Source organism: Chiloscyllium plagiosum, chromosome 35, assembly GCF_004010195.1.
Source record: "Chiloscyllium plagiosum isolate BGI_BamShark_2017 chromosome 35, ASM401019v2, whole genome shotgun sequence".
Lineage (NCBI taxonomy): Eukaryota > Metazoa > Chordata > Chondrichthyes > Orectolobiformes > Hemiscylliidae > Chiloscyllium > Chiloscyllium plagiosum.
Window position 1 is genome coordinate 29,086,530 of NC_057744.1, and position 13,124 is coordinate 29,099,653.

At 42.1% G+C, this 13,124-nt stretch overlaps 1 long non-coding RNA gene across 1 annotated transcript in view; it reads left to right on the plus strand.

Moving 5' to 3' along the window:
* The window catches only part of LOC122540721, an 82,312-nt gene extending 72,997 nt beyond the window's left edge, over positions 1-9,315 (plus strand). Inside the window, exon 3 of the long non-coding RNA XR_006309391.1 lies at positions 8,867-9,315. This is a non-coding gene — a long non-coding RNA (uncharacterized LOC122540721). The remainder of the gene's footprint in view (positions 1-8,866) is intronic.
* Positions 9,316-13,124: the final 3,809 nt, after the last annotated feature.

The window sequence follows — 13,124 nt, forward strand, 5'->3', positions numbered from 1 at the left end:
AGGAAAGCATACCAAACGCCTTCTTCACTATCCTATCTACCTGCGACTCCACTTTCAAGGAGCTATGAACCTGCACTCTAAGGTCTCTTTGTTCAGCATCACTCCCAAGGACCTTACCATTAAGCGTATAAGTCCTGCTAAGATTTGCTTTCCCAAAATGCAGCACCTTGCATTTATCTGAATTAAACTCCATCTGCCACTTTTCAGCCCATTGGCCCATCTGGTCCAGATCCTGTTGTAATTTGAGGTAACCCTCTTTGCTGTCCACTACACCTCCAATTTTGGTGTCATCTGCAAACTTACTAACTGCACCTCTTATGCTCGCATCCAAAAAGAGGATCCAGCACCAATCCTTGTTGTACTCCACTGGTCACAGGCCTCCAGTCTGAAAAACAACCCTCCACCTCCACCCTCTGAATTCTACCTTTGAGACTGGAACTGAAGTGGTATCTTTAATCAATAAAAGCTCCCCAGTTTCGGTTCACAGTCTGGCCGAGGTCTTGCGCAAGCTTAAGGGTTGGAGTCTAGAGTGAATTTTGTGAAAGACCGGTTCTGCAATCCCTGAAATAGCCAAACCAGTGTCTCCATTAAAACTGGGTGACCATTTAACTGGATGTTTATTTCGATTGGTTCTGATTTGTTGCTAAGTAATTTAAGTATTCCAAACTAGGTGGGCTTCCCAGGGTGTGCATTCTCCTGGATATCGGCCGATGAGTTCTCTTACTCAATTTAAGTCCAGTAGACTCCTTTGCTGCGTCAAATTCACATTCCGGACTACAATGTCTTGCTGACCCAGACGCTGAAGAAAATGTTAACTGTTTGGCCAAAGCTTGGCTTTGTTTTGTTGTTTTGCTGTGGGCTGACCTGGAGCCCCTCTGTTCAAGATATGTCAAGAGTATGGCTATTCAATTGCCTTCATTCAAGTGGTGTTCGCCAATTCAGTTGGACTGGTGAGGGTGTCCACTTCCATCGGCATACCCAGTGACTCAAATGTTCCACTTGCTGCATTTTCTAATGACAAAGACAGTTGTAGTGTCTGTTTGAAGTCCAGTTGAGTTTCTGAAACTTTTGCAAAGTTACATCATTAATCCCACATACCAACCAATTTCTCAGCATCTCATAAAGGGTTAAACTAAAGTGACATGCCTCTGCCTGTCATCTTAATCTCATCAAAATCCCAAAACGGATCCCCCAGTTTTTGAATTGCCAAGCAAAAACAGTAGCATTTCAAAATTAGAGGAGGCTTGGGGTCATAATATTCTTGAACTAAATCCATCAAGTCTTAAAAGATTTTAGTATCTCCTTCCTCAGGGAAAGATAAGCTCCTAATAACCAAAATGCTGCGGGTCCACAAGCTGTCAGAAGAATTACTTGTTGCTGAGTTTCTTCCAGAATGTGCCTTACTCTTGTCGCCACTGCAAAACCCCACAGAAACATATGGCCAGTCTCCAAGTCACCCATTATTTGCATGGGGACAGTCCTTGATACTGGTCTAGCTCCCTCAGAACTAACTCTCAGAGTGTCAGAATGTCCATTTATTTGTTAGGCAGGGCTCTGTGATTAGGCCAGATTCACATCCCCAATCAGGAAAATCATATTCTATGAGTTCCACTTGGTTGACCTCATTACAATCACTACAGAATGGAGTAATTCAGGAAAATTATAACCATCAGGGAAATGACACTGAGTAAACTGTTGGAGTTGCAGCTGGCAATACCTAGATCCCAATGGATCTCATCACATGGTTTTAAAAGTAGCAACTAGTGAGATAGTTGATGAGTTGGACGTAATTTTCCAAAACTCTCCACATTTAAGGACAGTTCCATTACATTGAAAAATAGAATTATTGTTTTTTTTTAATTCAAGTATAGAGAGATACAGAAAGCAGGGAACTACAGGCCAGCCAGGTTCACATCTGATGTATGGAAAACGTTGGAATCTATTTTTAAAGACAATGTGGCAGGTTATTTTAAAAAATCAAGATATTTTGAACATGAATGTTCAAAATAATAACACAAAGACAGGTAGGAAAGTACGTTGTAATAAGAAGGCTCCAAAGGGATATCAATATATGTTAAGTGTTTGGCAAAGATCTCTGACAAATGGCAGAACAAGCTTGAGGTGCAAGTGGCCTACTCCTGCTCCTAACATTTACGTTTGTATGGATCTGTATTTTTAAATTAAGTAAAACATCAGTAATTCTGATTTTGACTCGTCAAAAGCATGCTCTATGAAAAGAAGCAAGAATGTTAATGAAAGTGATTCGTTCATGAAACAAATGCCTTACAGATGTAGGTTAATGGTTCATTTGTTCCTTGATTAATGCCTGTTTGTTTAGTTTTCTGAGGAAATGGAGATAATATTTCCTGCCAGAAATTTAAGGCACTGTTTTCTTCCGTTCCCCATTTCCAGAAAGATAGGACTCAGTTGAATCAGCAAGAACTGTCCCCTCAGTTCATATAGGGCACTGGCTCAAGTCAAACATTGCAATTTCACAGTAAAAACTGTGGAAATCCGCAGTCACAATCATGAAGAGAAAGCATGACTTCTGATAAAAGTGTGCACCCAAATCATCTTTCCCCTTCAGCTACTAGGCATTTGTAGTACATCCGGGTCTCACTGTTGTGTCTGATTAGGCAGCATTATAATAAGATATCTAAGTAGTTTGACCAAGAGGTAATTGGTTATCTAACAGATAGTAGATTGAAGTGAAGCAACACATGGGGCTGAATCTTAAGGTTTTTTTTGGCTAAGTCCAATTTGCTTTGAGTTTTGGGAAGATTTTTCGCTGTGAGGCCTGACAAGTCTTCTCACCCAATCTTAAAAAATTACCTCATTAATTACCTATATCACCACTAAGACATCTCACAGGTTCAATTTCCATTCATCTGCCAATGTGCTGTTCCAGCAACAACTCGCTACTCAGTGGATAACTACCCAACGATGTAGACAGATGTTTGCATTGTGTGTACTGCCCGTGTGGAAGAAAGGGAGCAATGCATGCATGTGGGATTGGGTCATGGTGTCACCTTTGTCCATCCTCATTCAAAATCCCAAACATTTGGCTCCCTCTGTGCACAAAGGTGTAACTGTGAAAGAATTGCCCAGCAGTGGCTGTGCCAGGGAGGTGCAACCTACACAGAGGATCACTGCTGTAGGATGGTTAGGGAATAGGCAGCCTATGTACCTGTGTTTTGCACCTTGTATGGCTCTGTGGTCTATGCTCTTTCCCTTTAAAATCCCTATGATTGGTAATTGTTGTAATCCCTTTCCGTCACAGGTCCAGCTGTTTACCCTCCACTCTGAGTGTCCACAGCCATTTTCTTCCACATTGTGCACTTTCGATTTGCATCATGATGGAAGGGGACAGTGAGGCTCTTCTGCCAGTGCCTTCCAGTTTCAGCCTGAACATAGCACTGAGCCCCCAGACATCCATATCTCCCTCATAGTAACCCCATCCCATTAAATCCACAGACTTCATCCTTCTCCAGGTTCTTGCCCAACCCATCTACATCTGCCTACACCTGCAGACCTTTCCAATCCAGCCCCTCGTGACTGGTCTGGTCATTCATTGGCCCCAGCCCCTTGAAGCCTGAAGATACTGGAAGCCAAAGCTGTGTAGGTTAGGGTGAATTGGCCAAGCTAAATTGCCCATAGTGTTCAGGGATGTGTAGGTTAGGTGCATTAGTCAGGGGTAAATGTAGAGAATTAGGGTAGGGGAATTGGTTTGGGTGGGTTACTCTTAAGAGGGTCAATGTGCACTTGTTGGGTCAAAATGGCCTGCTCTCACACTGTAGGGAGTCTATGATTCTATGATACTCCTGACTGTGGACAGCCCCTTTCCTGCATTACCCACTTCCCAGTCATTCTTTATTTGTCTCTTCTGAATAATATGCCCTTCCCTTTAAACTTTCACTGCCCCCTTGCCACAGCCTGCAGCCCCCAGTTCCAAACACTATCATGCCAAGCCTCAGTCTGTGGCAACAGCCACACATCCCAATCTCCTTCCCCCTCTCTTATCAGTGGACAGACCAAACTGACTGACTATGGGCTACCATCTCTATCAGCATAACTGAATAGCCCTAGGCAAGACTGGTGCACGTATACCTCCCTGAGTATGATGGCTTGCTGAGACAGAGCCAATGGACTTTCCATGGCCCAATTGCTAGACTGCAGAGACATAAAACCCCTGAGAACACCCTGATTGAGTGCTTCATCATGGCCAATTCCCTACACATGCATTGAAGGCTCTCCTTGACTAACTGGGTGAGGTCCCTCCTGATTGCCTCGTGCCTTCGTGGACATTATTGAGAACTACTCCCCTAAGAATTTGAGACAAGGCTGCCTGCTTGCTACCCATACACAGCGTTTGCCACATGAGCTGCTGGCTGATGGAGTGAGTATGAGATTGATGCAGTATAGTTCAGTCCTCTAAGATGTATGCCCCGGGACTGAAGGCTGCTTACCAGCACAGCATGCTCCCTGTTTCTTTGACTGTGCTCATTGGCACAGCAAGACAAGGCAGAGATTCTATTAGTATGCAGGTGAGTGCTGAGTGTATGAACACTAAGGCACCAAGCCAGTATCCTTGTCATGTAACCTAGTCCAGTCCATGAACTGGATGCCTGTGCTGAAAGTATCACTGCTGCAGCCTTTTAATGCTAGTTTGTTGATGTAGCCTGCAATACAAATCTGTGCTTCCAGAGTGCACTTCCCATTATACGAAAGTGCCGGAATGACCATGATAGATTGGTAGATGATGGATGCCAATGCCCAAGGAGGAAGGTGTGTGCCTGGGCTGCATCTTGGTCACAGGTAACATGGAGGTCGTTTGGAGCCGGCACTGAGCTGATCCACCAGATACTCACTCTGGTTTCCTGGTTGGGTTTTCCCAGCATATAACGCATTTACGGATTGAGAAAGATGAGAGGCTGACTATTAGTGAGGCAAGTTGCGGTGTTAACAAGGGCTTTAATAAGCATTAATCCCCATAAAGAGGTATCTTTCCTCACCTGAGAATATTGCCGCACCGCTTCTGAAAAGCATGAAAGATGGAGCAAGATAATCTTCATATTGAGATGGACCTCAATGGATTTCTTGTCCAATTCTTCCGCACATAGTCCATATCATCAAAATCCCTATAAGATTTCATCCATGGTGTTCTTATCAGGATGTTTAAAGTGAGACAGTCAGTCCAATGTTTTGATGGTAAGTGCATCAACTGGCTGAGCCATGATCAGGAAGCTCACATGAATCTCACATGCTCAGTTATTTTGCTTCAATTGGCAATAGGATGAATGCACAATTGGGCTCAGGAATGGGAGTGGAGTCCTTACGAAATAAGTTTGGGTTCTTGGTAACTTTCAATCTCTGTCCAAGGTTCAAGGCTGGAGATTGGTGTATATCATCTGATGGGGGACAATATTAGGGTCAGCCAGCCATGATTCCCTGTGGTCAGTTGGCCTGTCTATGATAATATCACAAAGGGTGTTCCCACGATTGGGGTGCTGGATGGCTGCTTCCAATATCCAAAGCATTCCTAGACCCCAATCCGTCCCTTGAAGATGAAATTTATCATGCTTCCTTGGTTGATAAACGTGAAGACTTAAATGCATGAAAAGCTGAAATGAGGTGTCATTTTGTAATGTTGTTTTCTTGGCCTTGAGTCTAATCTACTGGAAAAGGGAAAGGGAGTTCATAGCATCTTTCTCTCAAAAAGGGCCTGCACACCCATATTTCCAATCCAGGTATCAAGAAGGCATGGATCAAACTACAGAAGCATCAACACATACAACTGAGCTCCCTATCTTCTTCCAGAGGAAGCACGGTTACCATCAAGAGGAGCAAGGTTGGATGGTAATACAGCCCCACCAAAACGTCAGTATCAAGGTCCATCAGTCAACTATACATGAGAGAACAATTATTATCTAGGATGCACAGGCTTAGAGGGAGGGTGCAAAGGTTAATTCTGTTCATGAAGTGGAACAGGAATCATGTTTACAATCAATTGAGTCACTATTCCTCATTGTTGCTTACTTCCTGATGGATGAACAACCTTATACCCATGCAGTCTATCCCATACAGTACGTAGCCGGTTAACTTCCCAAGGTTTCTGGGTATTATTTTCCCTTATCTTAGTGGTCATCATGGTGGACTTTAAACCAGAGGTCATTAGTTAAAAGTTAAAAATTGGCAAATTGTGAAATTGAGTTCAATAAACAGGTATTTTTGTGGGTTGCCAGCAGTAAAATGACAATTGAAGTTGTAGAATTGTTGAAGATACAAAACTAATTCACTCTGAACTGAGGGATGTGCCATGTGAAATTGTAATCCCTCATGGTGTAATTATCTCTAAATGTCACTTGGCAACTAGGAACAGACAATGTGCACTACCTTGTTACATTCCACAAAAAAATACTCAGTGTAGATTATTAGATTTGAAGTCTACTCCTGTGAAATAATTGCTACAGTAACAACTTGCATTTCCAGAGTGCCTTTAACATTGAAAAATGGCCTAAGGAGCTTCACAGTTGTGAAGCTGATACCCAAGCACATAATGAAAAAGCAAGGCAGATGACCAAACGTTTTGTTAAAAGAGTAAGTTTAAATGAGTGTCTTAAAAGAAGAAAGGAAGTTGGGTTTAGAGTGGATTAGGAAAGGAATGCCATACCTCATAGCTTAGTCTGCTGAAGGATACAAAAATAGTGGAAATGCATGAAGGTCAATTCAGATTTATGCCTGGATGAAGCAGCATAAATGCCACTTTTCCTTTGAGAATGTAATGGAAAAATATCAGGAAGGTCAATGCAACGTGAAGATTGTATTAATCAATCTAGTGAAGACATACAATTGCACGCCTGGGAGGAAGACTGGAGATGTGCAAGAATGCATGGAGTTTCTGAGAAATGCATACAACTATTACAGGCCATGTACAATGAGTACCATATAAAAGTAGGAAGCAGTTTGGGGGAAGTGAGAGTTTTGAAGGCAAGTTGGATTACACCAAATGTTGGCAATGAGCCCCTGCCTCTCCCTGATTGTTATGGATATTCCAGCCAAGCAACTGAGATGGGAAGTGTCATGGTCAAAGATGTTTGCAATTGTCTTTGACCTATATGGTAATGATGACAAAGAACATGCATCTGGAGAACAGGAGAAAAGCACTGGCAAACAGGAACATATTGATTGGTCAACGAAGAATCAATATATGACCCATGGAGATGAGGGACAGAGTAAGGTGGGTGCAGAAAGTAAATATTTTCAAGTACCTTGGATCAGTGGTGTGTATAAATGCAACCGTGAAAATAGAAATTAGGAATGAATTAGTTATGGTTGGAGCAATTGGAAGAAATACAGTGGAATGTTTATGTGATTTAAAAATGTATTGCTGGAACTGAAAGGACAAACCTACGAGAGACCACCCTTATTGTTTAGTGGCAGAATCTAGATAACATCAAGGTGATAGAAACAATGACATGTTGCTATTGAAATACAGATACTGAGATGGATTTTTGGATCATGAGTGAGGAGAAAATCAGGAATGAGCATATCAGGAGGTCAGTGAAGACAATGAGAGCATTGAAGAAAGAAATTGAGAAGAGATTGAAATGGGCTGGTGGTTTGTTGTGGGGAGAAAAAAAGGTGGTGAAGTGAATGGCAGAGATTAAACCATCAAGGAGAGAGGAGGAAGGGTTAAGACCAAACAGAAAGATGTGATGATGAGACACTTAAACGCAACAGGATTGGAAGAGGAATGGGTGTGACTGACTGGAGGAAGATTGAGAAGGTGATCAACCAGCATTGTGGTGAACCCCAAGGAAACTGAAACATTGAAAGGAGAAAAACCAAGAATACTGACGATACAGTCACCAATGATGGAGCAATTAAAATTAGGGATACGCAAGATGCGATACTTGGAGAAGAGCATGTATTTATCAGGATTGTAGATCCAAAAATGATTACAGAGACAAGGACATTAAGATTCAAGAGGGATTTGAAATCAAGGGGGAGCAGTAGTTCAGCAAGAATTGTGACAAAATTGAAAGGCACTTAGTGCAGCTTATGAGATGCAGAGATTTGAATGGGCTTATATTTATGGAGAGTGAAAGAGAGGAGGCTGGACAAAAAAGCACTGGAATAGTCAAGTCCTGAGGTAATGAAGGTGGAAATGAGGATTTCATCAGCAGTTGAACTGAGACAGAGTGGAGTCAGACAATGTGGAGTACACTAGCTAAATGTAAAATATAGGTGTCTTTGAAGCTCAAATAAATCAGCTCCAGAGTGAATTGAGAGCATTTGATACTTGTTGAACTTTAAAATTAAAGAGCTGAATTGAAGGCCCTCTTGTGGTGCAGTAGTAGTGTCCCTACCCTTGGACTGAGAGATCTGGGTTAAGGAAAAACAAAAGCTGAACTGCATCGAGCCTTGTGTTGCATTGGTATTTTTTCTGTCTCTGGGCAAGGGGACTTGGGTTCAAGTCCCACCTGCTCCAGCTGTGTGGTATTCCATGTCCTCATGCATTGCTTAAAAATGTCTAAGAGCCTGGGTCACATTATTCCCCCTACACTTCCATTCTGATTTAGCCCTGCCCTCTTTTCCTATCTTCTTGATTTTTGTTATTGTTACACTGTCCCTGGTAAGCAGTGCCTGTAAATCGTAATCTGTTTCATTCATTGAGTGACTTGATGGGGTTTTTTATTCAAAATTCAAATAAAAGAGTTGAGTTCTTCCACAATAGGGTAGTGCTTTTGGGCAGGGGAAGGGTATAGAAGGGTCCATGGTGCAAAATGGTGGTAGAGTAGGACATTGCAGCCAGAGCTCTGCCCATATCTTTTCTTTTTTCTCTCTTTCTCTTTCAATATTTTAGCTTCTTAAACTTATCTGGAGGGAATGGAGGAGACGACTCCCAGAACAGAGGCCATTGCTGATGAGTCCTGGAGACAAGGCCCAAACTGGAGGCCACCATGAGGGAGGCGAGTCCGGGGGGGGAAGTCCCGGAGCAGAGACCGGCACAAGAGGCGAGTCCGGGGGACAAGTCCTGGACCAGAGGCCAGCACAGGGGAGTGGAGGTCCTCGCGGATTGGAGACAAGGCCTCGAAGTTTGAAGCCAGGCCTGGTCTGGGGACTTGGCCCAGTGCAGTCTGGAGGCTAAGTGAAAAGAATTGTAATTCGAGTACTTTATAAAAACTTTTTATTCTTATGCTGGACTTTTATTTATTGTTTTTTTTTCAATTCTGTAGCAAAAAATTAAGAATGTGTACCCAGGTATCCTGTATCTAAGATGGCGCCATAAGTGGCAACATTGCAAACTTTTCACTGGACTGATTCAAGTGCTTGACAATAAAGCCACTTCTAATTAATTCTAAAATAAAGAGAAAGGTGCAACTGTTGTTTGTACCACACTATATGATTACAATAAAATCTTTGTAAATCTCTGAAAACCTTTTGCCTATGAATTCAACAGATGATTATCACTGTATGACATATAAATGACCAAAGTGATGGAGTGCTCATCTTGGGAAAATATTGCACCAAATTTGCATGCATATAATATTCTTCGATACGCTAAGGTTAGTCCTGGTGATTATTTTGTCCTGTTGTGGTTCTGTTCGCCGAGCTGGAAGTTTTTGTTGCAAACGTTTCGTCCCCTGGCTAGGCGACATCATCAGTTCATATTAAGGTTTCACGTGGACTTGAAATTTATTTTTCTAATCATTTTATTTGCATGTTCCTTTTTGTTGTCCTTTTCCCATTCATTTTTTTTTATGTCTTACTATCAACATCTTTATCCAGAGCCATAGGATGGTCTTAAGTAATTGTTTGCTCTCATCCATCCACTCCATACAAAATGTATGGAGGAGTTTGTCATTTTTATCCTTTCCCTTTGGTAGGAGGGGTTGGGGGTTGGTGGGGGGTGGGATTGCATGGTTGGTAGTAGTTGAAAGCTTGGTGGAGCCAAAACCAGGAGCGAGAGCAAGAAAGTTAAGCAGACAAAGGGGTGGTTGATAGTAAGCCAGGGAAAGGTCACTGGACTTGAAACTCTGCTTTCTCTCCACAGATGCTGCCAGACCTGCTGAGTTTCTCTATTACTATCTGTTTTTGTTTCAGATCTTCAGCATCCACAGTTCCTTGTTTTATTGAACAAGGTCTTTTTGCTAATAACGTCAGGTGAATTGGAAAGATATTGCAGCAGAATTTGGACATTTGGCCCATCAAAAAAAAATCTGTATTAAATTCACTTCTGCAATAACAATGGAACTGATATCTGTTCAAATTTTGTTTTACTTTTATGTTTAGATTAATGCAGTCAACTCAAATTTAGCCTATCAATTGGATGTGAGCGTTACCATTATTGTTAAAGGCACTGTTCATTGAAGAACAGAGGAGCACTGCTTCATGTCCTGAGCCAGATTTATTCCTTATCAGCCCCTAAAAGAGATAACCTGGTCACTTTTCAAATTGCTGTTTGCGGGATCTTGCTGTGCAAAACTTCAATTAGAATCCCAGGCCCTTTGGCCCAACAAGTCCACACCAACCCTCCAAAGAGGCACCCACCCACACCCATTCCCCCCTGACTAATGCACCTAACACTATGGGCAATTTAGTATGACAATTCACCTGGCATGCATGAGGAAACCAGAGCACCTGGAGGAAACCCATGCAGACAGGGGGAGAATGTGCAAACTCCACACAGACAGTTACCCAAGGCTGGAATTGAACCTGGAGCCCTGAGGCAGCAGTGCTAACCACTGAGCCACCATACCACCCTTTTGGCTGAGTTTACTTCTCACCCCACAACAGTAACTATATTTTAAGAGGATGTCATTATTTCAAAACACACTGTGGTGTGTTGACATTGTGAAAGGTGTTATATAAATTCAAAATTTAATTTTTAAGTGTGGGAGAGGTTATGTTATCCATCAAGGTCCAGGTTTGAATTGCTTAAGGTTCTTCATGAAGTAGTTAAGGGTTGTGCTTTTGAACTTAATGGCTGCTCCTAAATCCCTCTTTTCTGCACTTTAGTTGCCTTATATTGTCTCCCATAGGGTGCCTTAATGCTACAAGTCATGCTTTCCACACTAAACTGCCCTAAACCCAATATCCAGCACAGTTGGGGTATAATCAGATAAACAGAGCGTAAAAGAGAGTTGTGTTGGATTGTTTATTGAGTTAATGTCTTTTACAGAAAAAGCTAATTGTTAGTTTATTTTCCAGTTAGTGCCTATTTGTTCAGGCTTTAGGGAGATGAGGATGTGTTTGATGTTGGTTGATTTACTCAGCATCGTGTTCAAATAGCGTTTGTGAATTCTATTGTTTGTGCTCGGTATTTAATCTCCTTTATCCCTTGAGTTTTTGCCTGTTTTAACCAGCTAAGCTCACGCTTCACAACTGCTAATTCCACATCATTAAAATTTTAAAGACAAACTGTTGACTTTAATCATATTACATTTCTGTATGTGTAAAATGTACCTAACTAATACTATAGCCCTAGCAGGACAAGTGATGTATATGATAATTAGGATTAGGATTAATTTGCCTATGCTTACAGTATGAATAGTCTCATAACCCGTGTAGGTCTAACATAAGAGACCCAAGTACGTGTTGAAATAGTCAATGAGATGATTGTTAATGAGGCTTGATATGTTTGAGGCACTATTTTTTATATATATATATACAACATTTATTTTACAATTTTATGCTCACTCTCCTGAAAGCGCTGATCTGCCTAGGGTTTAATGGTCCACTGATGATTCTCCAATTCTTCACCAGTTCTTCATGTGTGGCTTGATTTGATCTGTCTTTACTTATACCACCTGATCAGTCCTCATTGGCTTGGCTGCCATGAGGTTTGGGATCCGGGATTCTATTCTGACTGCTTAGAGACTGCTCCTTCAGACTGTAATGTCTCCACTTTTAGTGTGCTGCCTTTCAGTCCATGCCTTACCTGAGAGTGACCAATGTCTGATTCTCAGGAGTTCCAAAAACTCTTTTTTATTTACGCATGTTTATACAGCATATTGATCTCTGCAACAGAGTTTTCTTGTTCAAGTTATCCTTAAGGGACTTGATTAGCTCAGTTGGCTGGACGGCTGGCTCACAATGCAAAGTGATGCCAATGGTGGTTAATTCAATTCCTGTCCTGCCTCAGGTTTCTACGAAGGACTCTCCCTTTCAACCTTTTCCCTTACATGAGGCATGATGACCCCCAGATTAAACTTACCACTTGAGAGAGCAGCCCTATGGTCTGGCCAGACTATGGCGACTTTACCTTCCATCATTACCTCTGAGTCTCAATAGCATGTGTCATGCAGATGTCAGTGATTCATTATATATGTCATAAATATATCAACAATTTCATTATCCTACATTACTAGGCTATTCAACTGTTGCTGGTCTCATTGTTGAACCTAATTTGCTTCCCTGCTCATGTTCTACACTTGGGCATTTTCTGGTGAGAATGTTTCTATAACAGTCAAAAGCTTGAAGGCACAAATTCTCTAAGCATCCCACACTACAGGTGGAGCCTTACTCTGCAGTGTCTGGCTGACTAGGATCTCATGTGCATTAGAATCATAGAAACCCTACAGTGTGGAAACAGGCTCTTCGGTCCAACAGTCCACAACGACCCACCAAAGAGCAACCCAGCCAGACCCATTCCCAATAGGTCTGGGTGGGTTACTCTTCAGAGGGTTGTTGTGGACTGGTTGGGCTGAAGGACCTGTTTCCACACTGTCGGGAATCTAATCTAAAATATCTAATCTAATACATCTAACGTGCACAACCACCTGATGAAGGAGCAGCACTCTGAAAGCTAGTGCTTCCAAATAAACCTGGCATTGTGTGATTTTTAACTTTGTACTCCCCAGTGCAACACCAGAATCTCCAAATCAAGACTACAGATCCCTGAACACCATGGGCAATTTAGCATGGCCAATTCACCTAATCTGCACATCTTTGGATTGTGGGAGGAAACCCATGCAGACATGGGGAGAACATGCAAACTCCACTCAGACAGTTGCCTGAGGCTGGAATCGAACCTAGGTCCCGAGCACTGTGAGGCAGTAGTGCTAACCATTGAGTTTGTAAATGAAGAATGACCCAAAATGCTACCTCATCATGTGGAA